General features: G+C 40.6%; 1 protein-coding gene across 13 annotated transcripts in view; it reads left to right on the forward strand.

The window, feature by feature from the left end:
* The window catches only part of PLCB4 (phospholipase C beta 4), a 424,518-nt gene that overhangs the window by 107,098 nt on the left and 303,250 nt on the right, over positions 1-14,170 (forward strand). Inside the window, exon 1 of one of the 13 annotated variants that reach the window (XM_045445291.1) lies at positions 6,328-6,443. The exons of the other annotated variants lie outside the window; for them this stretch is intronic. The gene's annotated coding sequence lies outside the window, so the exon portion shown is untranslated. Of the gene's footprint in view, positions 1-6,327; positions 6,444-14,170 lie in introns of those variants that run through there. 13 annotated transcript variants of the gene reach the window in all.

Genomic DNA, 14,170 nt, shown 5'->3' on the forward strand with positions numbered 1-14,170 from the left:
GCTGTCTGAGTGGTTGGCATGCTGTGCAAAAGCAGTAATATTAGTGATGGTAATAATTTATTATCCCAGTTTGTTGAGTGCCTCCTATATACCAGATGATATGCTGAGTGTTTGTCGTAGATTTTCTGATTTTAAAATTTTCAGTGACCCTGTGAGGTGGGTATTTCTGTTCCTATTTTAGAGACGAGAAAGCAGAGCTGTAGAGAGGTTAATAAGTAACTTGGACAAAATCAGAGAGCTCTGATGTGAACCCAGGTGTATCCGATTCCAGGCTGATACCCTTAACCACCATTTGATGCTGTCCAGCTTACCTTAAAAGCCAGGCTCTGTTAGTTACCAGCATCAGGACGGTGATGGTAGGGAGGTCTGACTCGCGGCGTAGAGCACTGCCAGTTCACAACCTCTGTTCTGCGAAGTGAATCGTGTTTTATTGACTCTAAAGAGTGAGACAAAAATGAAGTTCTCTGTCTTGAATAATATCTGGCAGTGTTTCTGTTATGCTTTGTGTATTTTTTTCTTGGAGCAGGATAAAATATATAAACAAAAGAACTTAGGAAGCATTTTTGTTTGTGGATTCCATTCTAACTTTAAACATACTATTTCAATTTTTACTGATAATTAGCTATGATTTAGTGATACTGATAATATTGAAAGAGGACATTTATAGGGATAACCAGTGATGCCATGAAAGATGTTGATTGCAGTTAACAAAGAGGGGAACATCGGTGAGTATATAAGTTCATATGATCTTTAAAAAAAAATTTTTTTTAAATATTTATCTTTGAGAGAGAGAGGGCAGGAGTAGGGGAGGAACAGAGAGAGAGTGTGCGCAGGAGTAGGGGAGGGACAGAGAGAGAGAGAGAGAGAGACAGACAGACAGAATTTGAAGCAGGCTCCAGACTCCAGGCTGTCAGCACTGAGCCTGATGGGGGGCTTAAACCCACGAACCATGAGATCATGACCTGAGCCAAAGTTAGACGCTTAACCGACTGAGCCACCCAGGTGCCCCAAAGTTCATATCTTTAATTTTAGTTTATTTCTTCAAAGACTGTTTTTTTCTTGCTTTTGTCCTTTCTTTCATGATTCAGTAGGTGGTTGGTCTAGGCAGACGGAGTTGGCAGTGTTTGTTAGCATGTCCTTACCATGCTTTAAAATAATCCTCTCTGCTAAGTTCTTTTGTTCCCTAGAACAATGCGTTGACTTTACCTTGAGTATACAGAGTCCTTGGCTTTCCATTCCATCTTTACAGAGGTTGAAAGGATCAAGGGTGGTATTATATAATTGGTTTTTTTTAATTGTTTTACTTTTTAATCAATAGACTTGGGGGGGGAAGGAGGTAGAAGTGTGATGTGTGTGTGTGTGTGTGTGTTGGGATTTTGGGGAGAGGAAGGAGAAAGGAAAGAGGCAGATCTGCCTGAACCTAAAAGTTTTCTTCTTCGTTATGTCCCAGGATATGAACATGCTGATACTTCCTTAAAGTCCTTAGTACGGAGAGTCAAAAAATAGGCTTAATGTTCAGTTTAGAGCTACTACGGGGAAAGATGCTGTATAATATATACTAAAGGGAATTGGTAAAGAGTGCTGTTTACCCTGGAAACACAGCCTTCATTCATGTTCACTGGTTTTATGGTATTCCAGTAACACTGCTCTGCCTTGTTGAGGCTGCTTACCTGGCCGTGTCAAATAGGTAAAGCTGTCGCTCTATCAACTCATTAAGAAAAGCCAAAATAGAAGTCTGTTCTCATTAAACATTCTTACGTTATTCTTTTCCACACAGTTCTAAAAAAAACCTGTTTTTTAAATTCCCAGGCGTTTCTGGTGGTGTGCTAGTTAACACTTAACACCTGGCTCTGGGGAGGGGGCAGGAAACTTGGTTCGCACTGTCTGCAGACTGCCATGGTGAGGTGCTCCCACCAGCACTGGACGTGGGAAGAGGGGCCCACCCTTGTCTTTTGCTGGCAGTGTAGCCTAGCTCAGCACACCGCTGATTTTGGCACTGAGAGATTTGAAAGGGAAGAGGCGGTTAGAGGGAGGCAGTGGCGAGGCAGGAAAACTAAAGAATGGAGAAAGCAATTAGAAACTTCAAGCAAGTTGGGAGGTGGGGGTTTCTGGTTCAAGGGAATTTGGGTGAACGTATTCATCCTTTTCCCTGGAACTGCAGAGATGAAAACCTTCACGGAAAAGTGGAGAGGGGGTAATCTTTACTGAGAGAAGGAAATGGCTAACCCCTAATTGTTCAGACTCTAAAGCATGTCTGCCAAATTTGGTGATGTTTGGAGCAACTCCAAGGAAGGTTCAAGCACAGCTCCCCTAGTGCCCCGACTGGCGGGGGCTCTGCAAAGCTGAGGCAGGAAGCCCTTACTTGGAACAGAGAGCTTGAAGGCACAGGTGGGTCTCCCCAGAAGCAGGGCTTGCTCCGAGAGTTTGAGGTTTTCTTTGTGTCTTGGGTTATCCGTGCTTTTTTTCTTTCTATAATTTAAGTGTATAAAACTGTCTTTTTGTGTGTGTGATAATTATCACAGTTGTGAGTAATGACAAACCTTATATTCATTGATTTACTAACTTTATACAGTATCTGTTGACTCCTAGATATGAAAATTAAAAAAAAAAATGAACAGTCCTACTTCCTCTCATCTTTTCATCCAATCTCTTGGTTACATTGTTGTTTTTATATTACGATCTATAATTTTCTTTTTGCATTGTTACTATACCTGTACTGACTTTATTTTCTAGATTTATTGAGATAGAAGTGACATATAACATTGTATAAGTTTAAAATGTACACCTTTAGGGGTGCCTGGGTGACTCAGTCGGTTAAATGTCTTTTTTTTTTAATATTTATTTTTGAGAGAGCACATGCATGAGTGGGGGGAAGGGCAGAGAGAGGGGGACTACAGGATCAGGATCCCTGACAACAGGGAGCCAGCTCCTTAAGGGGCTGAACTCATGAACTGTGAGATCATGCCCTGAGGCGAAGTCAGAGGCTTACTGAGCCACTCAGGCGCCCAAGCATTTGAATCTTGATCTCAGCTCAGGTCTTGATCCTGGGGTTGTTAGTTCAAGCCCTGCGTTGGGCTCCATGCTGGGTGTGGAGCGTACTTAAACAAAATGGAATATAAAGTGTACACCTTCCCCTCCCCTCTTTCTTGAGTGTTTTTATTATTGCACTGGTCAATTGAACGTAAAAGGAGAAAATGGAGAGGTTAAAGGTATCAGAGGGCTGTGGTCCTTTTACACACTTCACATGTGTAGTCATAATTTTGTTTATGGCTGTATTTATTGAGTAGGGCTGTATATATTTTCCAGCTTTAATGAGTCATAATTGGTGTATATTACCATTGTGTAGGTTTAAGGTCTACGTGATGATTTGAATACGTGTCTTGTCAAATGACTTTTAAAATAAGGGTCGTTAACACCTTCACTTCAAATACTATTTTTGTGTGTATGTGTGTGTGGTGAGATTTATAACCTTTTCATAACATGCTGTACATCATCATTGCCTGGCTCCATTTCATATTTAAAGTATATTCCAAAAAGAACAGCAAAGGAAAATATCAAACCAGGAAGCCTGAAAAAATGAAATGGTAGAATTCAGATCACCTGGTTATTAGAAACCATAATTGAAATGGGATAGATTCATTCATTAGAAGGAAACTGTTTTGACTATGAGCCACCTAAAAGTGATTACAGGTGAATGCATACTAAAACTCAGCAGTGGTGGTAATTAATATGAAAGATGGAGTTTTTACTTTTAATTTTGTCTTCTGTGGGCTGAACTGTTTAATTAAACAAACCTGTGTTACTTTCACAATGGTTAAGACATCTCAGCCTATATCCGTTTATTATAATGAGACACAGATGGGTGTTCCTCATGGTAAATAGGGACTCTGGTTAGCTCCCTGGTTTTTGCTAAACAGTGGCTAAAAGAACGTCTTGAGATAGTGTAATAGCATGATATGTGTCTTGAATTTGTCCAGAGCTTTGGAGTTTGTATTTTTCTTTTTTTAAAGTTATTTGTTTGAGGGAGGGAGGGGCAGAGAGAGGGGGAGACCATCTCAAGCAGGCTCTACGCTGTCAGTGCGGAGCCCAATGTGGGGCTCGAACTCACGAACCTTGAGATCATGACCTGAGCAGAAATCAAGAGTCAGATGCTCAATCGACCGAGCCACCCAGGCGCCCCTGTATTTTTCTTTTGATTCTCATGCAGCCTCAGGACATTATTATTTTATGTGATTTTTATTGCTTGTTTTACAGATGAAGAAAATAAGGCTCAGGGAAATTAAGCTCCTTGCTAAACATCACACCATCCTGTATTCTTTGAATCATTTTTTAAGTAAAATAATTGTTTCTCAGTGTATTAGTCTCTTCAATAGAGAATTCTATTCGGTAGAATCTATATGAATTAAGGCAATTTAAAAATCATATTCAATATCTTACTGGAAGGATTAGAGGAATGTAACCCATTTTAGGAAGATTTTCGCCTTTAAAATGACATAGTTGGGAAAAATTGCTTGTGTGGAGTAGTGTGCTCTGGAGTAGCTGGGGCGGTTGGACAACAGTTCAGAGTTCACTTAATTATCTCGGTGCAACAGCTGTGAACCACCAGTCTGTTTTGGTTCTATCCTGAAATCCTGCTTCTTCATACAAATGAGGGCGGTAGACTGGGGATCTGTGGGGATTACAGGACCCTAAGATTCAAGATAAATGGAAGTGTTTGGAGTGGGAGTCAGGTGTTTATACATGGTCTGCTGGTGGCAGATGACTCCGTTTTCCTCTTTGTGAGTCTGTGTGTCAAAGTGGCTGACCTATGCACATAGGGATGCAATTGGTATTGCATTTGGGTGACTTTAATGCTTACACCTGGCTAGATGTTAGTATTTTTGCCTGGGGTGCCCTCTCCGTAGCATACATTGGCTGGATGTTAATATCTGAGGTCTGACATTCGACTTTTGAGGACAAATGGGTAACCATGGTGTAGCCGCGTGCCCACTATCATAACTGTCGAGGTCTAAAGCAACATGTCCAGCTTCTTGAGGATAGATACCATCCTCTACCTCCTATTTTCCTGTGTAACTTGAATATAGTAGTATGCTTCCATTCCACATGCTTTCATTGAGAAAGGTTTAGCCTGATGATGATAAGTAATCTGGAGATGGATCACATTGTAATTTCAGAGCTATAGTGCAAGTTGAGATAGATGGGAAGCCTGATAATAGCTTTTCTAAGTGCTTTGGAAACTAATCATGATGTCAGGTTTGTTGCTTAAAAACTGGCAAGTGGAATCTAGTTATTCGCATTTCCCAAATTAGTCTCCTGAGATACAGTTCTCTCTGAATGGCCCTCGAAGGGTTTCGTGATTAAGTAAGTTTGGGAAGCAATGCAAAAAACTTAATAGATTGAATATGAACATATTAAAAATTCAGAAATCCTGCAGTATAGGATTCTAGTGATGTTCATGTAGGTTGACCATCCTAAAACTTTACCCTGGAATGTCGTTTTGTGAAACGTTTTATGTTCTCTGGCACATGTTGGCAAAAGCTGATTTTTGTTTTCATTGCCATGCTAGTGCTGAAGGGTGGATAAATCCCGTATGTATAAGTATGTGTTAGCATCTGATGTAGAATTAAAATCCTCTTGATCTATTTAGAGGACAAAAGTCTATTTCACTATCTAGGCAAGGGAGTTGATCTCCAGATCTCACTTTGGATATTCTTTTCTTTATATCCACATGACTAGTAACCTGAAAGTTCAAAAAGTTTGATTTCCTTTCTTGAACCCCGTGGGATTATAAAGGAGGAAAACAGGCAAAGGTGGCAGCCAGATGGGGAAGTGGAAACGAAGGTTCTCAGCAACATGTAAGTTACTACATTTCCTCAATTGTGGGCATTGGGTTCTGCTTTCCTTAACGTTTGTATCTTGAATCTTTTGTGGCCTTCCTTATAGAAAAAAACCTAAAGGTTTGTTTTCGGGAAGAGTTCAAGGGTAGGTTGCACATTTTACCCTGCCTGTTGATAAACCCCAACGTCTGATCAAGTGGTACTTCTGGTGTGCAGGGCCTCTTACTCATTCCTGGGCAGCTCCTCGGCAAGATGCCTGTAAAAAGCATTTGCTTGCATTTGTTGTTCTGCTTGGAAGGGTGAACAGCGTCTCTCTTAGCCGCTCTGTCTGGATATTTTGTTGTGGCTGTGGGCACTGTTCGCCTGGCCTCTCACTTTGTGGCCAAGGGGTGGGACTCTGCGGAGAGGACCAGTCTTGTTAACGTTCGTTTGCTGGTGCGGGAGCTTGCTCATCCCCAGCGTCTTGCCCCCCTTTTTCCCTTCTGGAAAGAGTGAGCTTATCCTAAAAAGAGTGGTCGTCCCTGCACTTCTCAGCCTGCATCAGGCATACTCTCGAGAGCCTGTTTCTGACTGGGTGAAGTCTAAATCCTACTCTCTCCTTTTCAGGTAAGAGAACATACTGAAAAATGGCTGTATGAGTGGCAGTTAAGATTTACAAAGGGGGGTAGTTTTGGGTAAGTTTGCTTTTTTTTTTTTTTTTTAAATAGCTTGTAGAAGGGCTACCACAATTTTGCTTTCATGGTCCCTGAAGGGGTAGTGGTAGAAAAGAAAATACTGTTGTCTTTAAATTTCTCACACCACTCAAACTTTTTTATGAAGATTGTTTTATTTATTATTTTTTTTTCTTCAGACTTTCTAATAACGGAGAAACCCAAGACAAAATTAAGACAAAGTGTATTAGACACTGTCTTACGGTAATTCTGCCATTAGATACGGATTTATTGTCTCTTTAAAAAAATTCCCTAAATCTAACTGTAACTCAAGTAGATTTTTCAGTAGGGCATTTCTCATATGATTTGATTGGTAGTATTTTTCTGTGTCATTTAGCATTTTGCAAATCTGTTTTAAAAATTACGTATGTGGGGGCAGGGGGAATATGGGAAATCTCTACCTTTCATCCAGTTTTACTACGAATCTAAAACTACTCTAAAAAAGTCTAGCAAAAAAATTTTTTTAACCAGTCTCTTAAATATTTTCTGTGAATACTTCAGTATGATGCAATAAAGCACAGAGTGTTGAACACTGAATTTTTTCCATCATGCATAAATTGCTACAAAGTTAATTGATTTTTATTTTTTGCAATTAGCAATAAGACTATAGGACCTATTACAATACTATGTTTGGATTTCCACTTTTTTGGTTCAACTGTATTAAGGTAGGCAGAATGATTGTTTTTGAAAGTCTCTTCTTAAATAAGCGAGGATGAAAATTTACTTTGTACCTACTGGAAATGTACTGATCCATTGTCTTGGAAGGTTAATCAGACACTATGTAAAATTCCTTCCTGAAGTAATAGAATGGAAATTAATAACTTCAGATTTGGTTTATGTGTTTGGTGACGGTCTTTTTAAAAACCATTTTCCTGTGATGACCCGTATTCAGGGACAAAGGAGTGATGGCGAAGTATAAAACTTGCAGTTAGCACAGAAGAACTGGCTTCTGATAGCTTTAGAAAAATACTTCATGTTTGTGTACTTTATTTTGTCAGGGATGTTTTAGTACCTTTAAAGACCTGTCACTATGAAAAAAGGTGAAACCTTTAGCTTTGTGTGAACCATGACGAGCCACAGATATGAGCATTAAACAGTCTTTATTATAATGATTGAAATAAAACATCATTAAAATCAATTTTAGACAGATGTGTACATGAATAAAATGTGACCTTCTGTGGCTATTTTTAAGGGGATTGAAGAACTTTCACAGCTGGCTCTTACTGTTGGAACAGACAGCTGCCTGTACTCTTGATTGTTACCTGTTGGAGAAAACCCTTTATACGCTTCTTCTATTGAACAGCAATTACATGCAAAGTGATCCACTCTCCAGAGACAGGCAGAATATTGCAGGATATGAAACCTGGCCAGATGTTCAAAACTGGTTCAACTGTGTTTCATTTTGATAGACTTGGTGGGGGTGGGTGGGGGGGGGCATGTTTGGGGCTGGAGGTGGTTGTGCTGCACAGGTGCAGGCTAGGACTGAAGCCTCCCAAAGAGGGGCCGTTGTCGGAGGAAGGTGCTTACAGGAGACCAGTGTCCAGGGTTTACTACTCACCTATTTGCCTGTACCTGTCTTCTGTGTCTGAAGTTAAAGCTCTGCTATTGAGGGGTGCCTGGGTGGCTCAGTCAGTTAAGTGTCGGGACTCTTGATTTCAGGTCTTGTCATGATCCCAGGGTCATGGGGTCGGGCCCATGCTGTGTGTGGAGGCTGCTTAAGATTCTCTCTCTCCCTTGCCCTGTGCTCTCCCCTGCGTGCGTGTCCTCTCTCCCCTCTCCCCTCCCATCCCCGCAAAACAAAAACTATTGAGAAGCTTTGAGTTATCAAGGCTTGGTCTGCAGGGTTGTAAGCTCGCTCCCTGCTTCTCACACTTGAATGTGAATATGAATCACCTGTGATTGGGTTAAATGGTAAATTCTAACAGCAGGTGTGGGATGAGGCCTGAGATTTTGTAGTTCTAACAAGCCCCCAGGTGTTGCTAATGCTCTGGGTTCAGCGACCACACTTTGCCTGGTGAGGAGCCTCAGTATCAATACCTACTCAGGTGGTTATTTTTAACATATTAGACATGGTCTAGTCAGCACCAGCTGATCAGTTTGCAAAGCCAATAACTGAGCATGTGATGGAGGTGAATTGACGAACTGTAGACACTGGCCCCTTCATAGATGATGTAAGTGATGTGTGACCTACTCGTTTCTCTGGAAGGAACGTGGGGCATTGTAACCTGCCATGAGCTGCTGTAGCAGTTCCTTCCTGGGACTCCTGGTCGCCTGCAGCCCTGCCCCTTGCCCCTTCAGTACAAACCTCTTTCTCTGCTCTGCTGCCACTACCCACACCTCCTCTGCTTCTTCTGCTGCCACTTCCCACCCATTAGGAGCCTTTTACTGCCTTGGGTTTGACTCATGTCTTGGACCTGGGTCTTCTGACAGCATCTTCTGCACAGCCTGGCTTGTAGCTGCCCTACTTCAGCTCACTGATTTTCTTTTTTAATTTTTAAGATTTTATTTTATTAAAAAAATTTTAATGCTTATTTTTGGGAGAGAGAGAGAGACAGAGTGAGTCAGGGAGGGGCAGAGAGGGAGACAGAATCTGAAGCAGGCTCTAGGTTCTGACCTGTCAGCACAGAGCCCAATGTGGGGCTTGAACCCACGAACCGTGAGATCATGAGCCGAGGTCAGATGCTGAACCTACTGAGCCTCCCGGGTGCCTTGATTTTTTTTTTTTTTTTTTCAATAATCCCCCACACTCAGCTCGGGGTATGAACTCACAACCCCGGAATCCGCATTCTCCACTGACTGAGCCAGCCAGATGCGCCTTGCTGATTTTAGATCTAGAAACTGCGGGTAGCTACTTCTCTTGCACTCAACACACAATTTTCCCATGTAATCAACCAGTTTCAGGCAGGTGTGTGTGTATGTGTATGTTTAAAACAGCTTCCATGTCTCAGCTTGTTATATTTGTGCTTTGAATTTTCAACTTAAATGTTCTTCCTGTGTCCTAGATACCATGTAAACTCTTGAAGAGAGTGGGCAGTGGGGTGGCAGTGTGATAGTTTGTATTCTTCAGTGATTCCTTCCCCATTTTCTTCAGTGTTTTAAAGGAGAATGTCACACATTTGGTAATTGGAGTTTTACAATGTAGAACTCTGTTCACCTATATTCCACCATTAATATTTTATATCCTCACATACCCATCTACCTTTCCCTGATCCATCTCACTGTCTTAATTTTGGTGCCTTTAAAAACAAACTACAGGCATCGGTTTGCATATTTCAACATGTTTATTTCAACTAGAGCTCAATATTTTTATGTGAAATTAACTTAAGATGAAATGCACATATTCTTAATTGTATATAAGTTGAGCTTTGACAAATGCATACACCTGTATAAATCAATCCCTGGCAGGATACAGAACATTACTGTCACTGAGAAAGTTCCTCATGTGCTTTCTCAGCTTGTTTGTGCTTTTGTGACTCTTCCCCCACAAAAGAATTCCTTGATCAAATAAGTGATTGTTGATCAGTTTATTTTTTTCAGACTACACTTTGATCAATTTTACTTCATACACACTTTCCTACTTTGAAATATAGATTGTATAACACTTTCTAATAAGTTAATATTTAGCTTATTTAGACTAACTCATGGTGCTATTTCTGATAAAAAATTAAAGTTTTAACAACAGTAAATTAGAGTATCCGGTTTTTACTTGGCACGAATTATTTCCCAATGACTTGGTTGATTCTTCTAACATTATACAACATGGTTGGTGAGAATATATAAATTGAGATGTGGAAATCTGGAGGTAACCATATTCTAAGATTCTTTGGGTCAACACACTTAATTTCTCTGGCCAGCTGTTTGCTGTGAAGATTTTATTTGAGGATATATTTACCTCCTCACTAAGCCTGATAGATGTTGGTTCACTCTTTTTTTTTCCCTCCCAAATCTAGAGGCATTTTTATTTTACCTTTTTGAGTATAGTTGACATACAATGTTGCATTAGTTTCAGGTGCACAACATAGCGGTTCACCTCTGTACATGATGCCGTGCTCCCCACAAGTGAAGCTACCGTCGGTCACCATGCAACACTATTACAGTCTCTCTGACCATATTCCCTACGTTTCCTGTACCTTTCATCCCCATGACTTACTCATTCCATAACTGGAAGCCTGTATCTGGAACAGAAAGCTTTGTTCCCAGGACCGTCTTAACTCCTGATGTTCCATTTTTGTATGCTCTTGTGTCTGCTTCACCCCCAATACTTCACGAAGGACAGGATTGATCTGGATCCATGCTGATGTGGATACACAGAGCTGTGTAAAACCTCCACTGTCCAGATGGCAACTTGCTTGAAATGCCAGGTTCTCAGAATGACCTGTAACTAGGAAGCAAAAAAACACCCCACAGTGTCTTTGGTGACAAAGAAGTGGTGTTTTAATATGTACCCGAAAGTAGCCTAGCAGAAAGGGTATGGTCAAAATGAATGAGTTCATAAAGTTGTTCAGGGACTATAAAGTATTCAAATGGAATTCTTTTAAAGTGCCTTAAAAGTTCCATTTTTTATTTTTTCATTCACATTAGTCACTGTAACACACTTTAATGGAGCATGTGACTCATGTTCTGAAAGGCCATGTAGCTTCTTCAACTGTTACTTACATTTAGGCATATTTTGCCTTTTCAGTGAATAGTGAACTATAAGCAATGGGTTTATTCGACTGTTTTTGGCTCTAAAAACCCAGAGTAAAACTGAGTTAGAGATATGATATGGTAGGTGCTCAGAAGCTTTTTTTTTTTTTTTTACAGTCTTGCCCCAGAATACTCGATAGAAATTTATAGTGATTTTTTTTAAAGGTACATCATTTAATAGGAAGTTTGTTTTCTTGCTTGTAAAGGAATGCAATAAAATATCCCAGAAGTTTTTAAAAGCACAATATATGACCCTTAGAACCAAATTGAACAAATACTCAACAGTTATCTATTCAAAAATTTAAACCAGTGGCACCTGGGTGGCCCAGTCAGTTAAGCATCTGACTTTGGCTCAGGTCATGATCTCCCAGTTCAGGAGTTTGAGCCCCACGTTGGGCTCAGTGCAGACAGCTCAGAGCCTGGAGTCTCAGTGGGTCTGTCTCTATCTCTCCCCTCCCCTCTCCCCCGCTTTTCCCCTCTCTCCCCTTGCCTCTTCCCACCATCTCTCCCTCTCTCCTCTTGCTCAGTTTTTCCCTTTTTCTCTCAAAATAAGCATTAAAAAATTTGAAAAAAACAAATTTAAACCAGAGACTGGCTATATATCATTAGGGAGAATACAGAAAGTTAACTATCTATGTAAAGTTAACTAGGCTGGAAAAAACAATCCCTATACACATGCTTACTCTATTGTTTTCCAAGCTACTTAATTTATTGTTGCTCCTTTCAGAGATGAAAGGACAGGAGTAATTTTGGCAAACACTTGCTGAAGTTAGTACTGATAAAATAACTCAGAGCCATGTTTTAAGAAAAATAAATTCAGCTTCTAAATCTAAGCAGCTTTCCCCCAGTAGGAGACTTCAATTATATCGTAAGATGAAATACCTAAGTAAGAGGTGGGTGGGGGGGTGGGGGTGGAGTGTGTGTGTGTGTGTGTGTGTATAACTTGTACAAACGTGTGACAAGGTAGAGAATTGTGGGAAATGGTGGGGGAAGTTTCCCCCCTCTAATAATACCCTTCCCTCTGAAATAGAAATATCAGTGATCATGTCTCCAATCCTGCAGAACTCCTGCATTTATGATATGCTCATCCTCCCAAAAAAGGCTGCCATTTATGCAAGTTTTTATTATATTTTAACCTTCAATTAAAAGTTGAAGCTTCTAGGACAGGAGAGCAGTCAACAAACTCCTTTCTGTTGAGTGGGGTATCTTCCCCTTTTTCTACGTGCATCCTACCTGTTCTTGAAGGGTCAGCATGAAGCCCAACCATCTTGAAGCTTTTCTCACGTCAAATGTCTGCCTGTTCCTCCATTCTGTGAGGACCTATTGTATTGACTTAAAAACCTTTTGGCATCATTCTTCAGGGCAGATAATTGCTCACTAATTATGGTATATATTAGCCTTGTCTTAATGATGTAAATTCCTCTGTGCAAGAGCCCTCTCTTAACGTTTCTTTTACATTTTCTACCTTTTCACCTTTTCTTGTTTAGTGTTTTGGAGAGCCTTCACTCAGTAAGTATTGTTGGCTGATTGAATATTGAGAGGCCACTTGTCTCCATGAATGTGATTAACTTCATTTTTCCTCTTTCCTATCAACTTAGAATTCATAGAAGGATTATTTTGAGGCAAAATCATTTGGCATTTTGTTTCTTTTTATCTTCATTTTTAAGTTACCATGTAGTTGGCCATATTTCAGTAATAGTTTCAACATTCACCCCTTTTGGGGTGCATATTATTTGGGGTGCATGGGTGCCCCCATTAAGCATCTGAGTCTTGATTTCGGCCCAGGTCATGATCACATGGTTTGCGAGTTTGAACCCCGTGTTGGGCTCCATGCTGACCGTGTGGAGCCTGCATGTGATTCTCTCTCCCTCTCTCTCTGCCCCTTTGCCCTGCTCACTTGTGCACATGTGCTCTCTTTCAAAATAAATACATTAAAAAATATATTAAACATTCACCCCTTTAATAATTCCTTTCATCTGCGAAGAACAAATTATTTTTCTAAGATAATTTTCCAGAATGACTCTGTAGAGCAGTTAGGCCCTATTGAATCTAGAATGTAAGAAAAATCGAACTCTGAAGTTCAGCTTCTGAATGACTTGGGAGCAGAGAATGTTATACACTTTGCTTTGTGTATTCTGGTCTGAAATGTAGGGGTTCTATCAGCAGCTGAGCTGTTTGTGTGGACATGCTTTGATGTGGTTGGGGTCTGAAGAGAAGCACTGAGCCAGAAAAGACTTACTGGCTTATCCATCTTCTTAGTCTTTTGTCTAGCTGTGTCACATGATTGGATGTATCTCCCTGCCTCAAAAACCAATGACAATCAATGTTGAGGTCACACTTTGTCCTACACGGTGTTACTAGTTGTAACTTTATGCCAACAAATTTTCTGCATGTCCTAACAAATTAGGGAACCTGGCAAAACTGGGACTTGTGTTCCCTCCATTAGAGGAGGCATGTACTCTTGGGGAGGCTGGGTTGAACTCAAGATTTTTGTATTAGTTTCTTGTTGCTGCTGTAACAAATTGCCATGAATTAGTGGCTTAAAACAACACAGATGTATCATCTTAGAGTTCTAGAGACCAGAAGTCTAAAACTGGCCTGCAGGGCTGTGTTGTTTATGGAGACTCTAGGGGAGAATTCATTACCTTCTCCAGCTTCTGGAAGCTACTCACATTCCATAGTAGCTCAAGACCGTGTCACTCTGGCCTCTGCTTCCATTGTCCTATCTCCTTTAATTCTCCTGCTTCCCTCTACCATTTGTGAGAGCCCTTGTGATGACATTGGGCCCACTCACCTCAAGACCCTTAACTTAATCATGTTTTTGAGGTCCTTGTTGCCATGTAAGTAACATATTCATAGGTTCCAAGAATTAGGATGTGGGCTTCTTCACAGAGCCATCATTCTGCCTACCATACCCTAAGTCTACCCCTTCCTCCC

This window comes from Leopardus geoffroyi, chromosome A3 (assembly GCF_018350155.1).
Source record: "Leopardus geoffroyi isolate Oge1 chromosome A3, O.geoffroyi_Oge1_pat1.0, whole genome shotgun sequence".
In the NCBI taxonomy this organism is placed as follows: Eukaryota; Metazoa; Chordata; class Mammalia; order Carnivora; family Felidae; genus Leopardus; species Leopardus geoffroyi.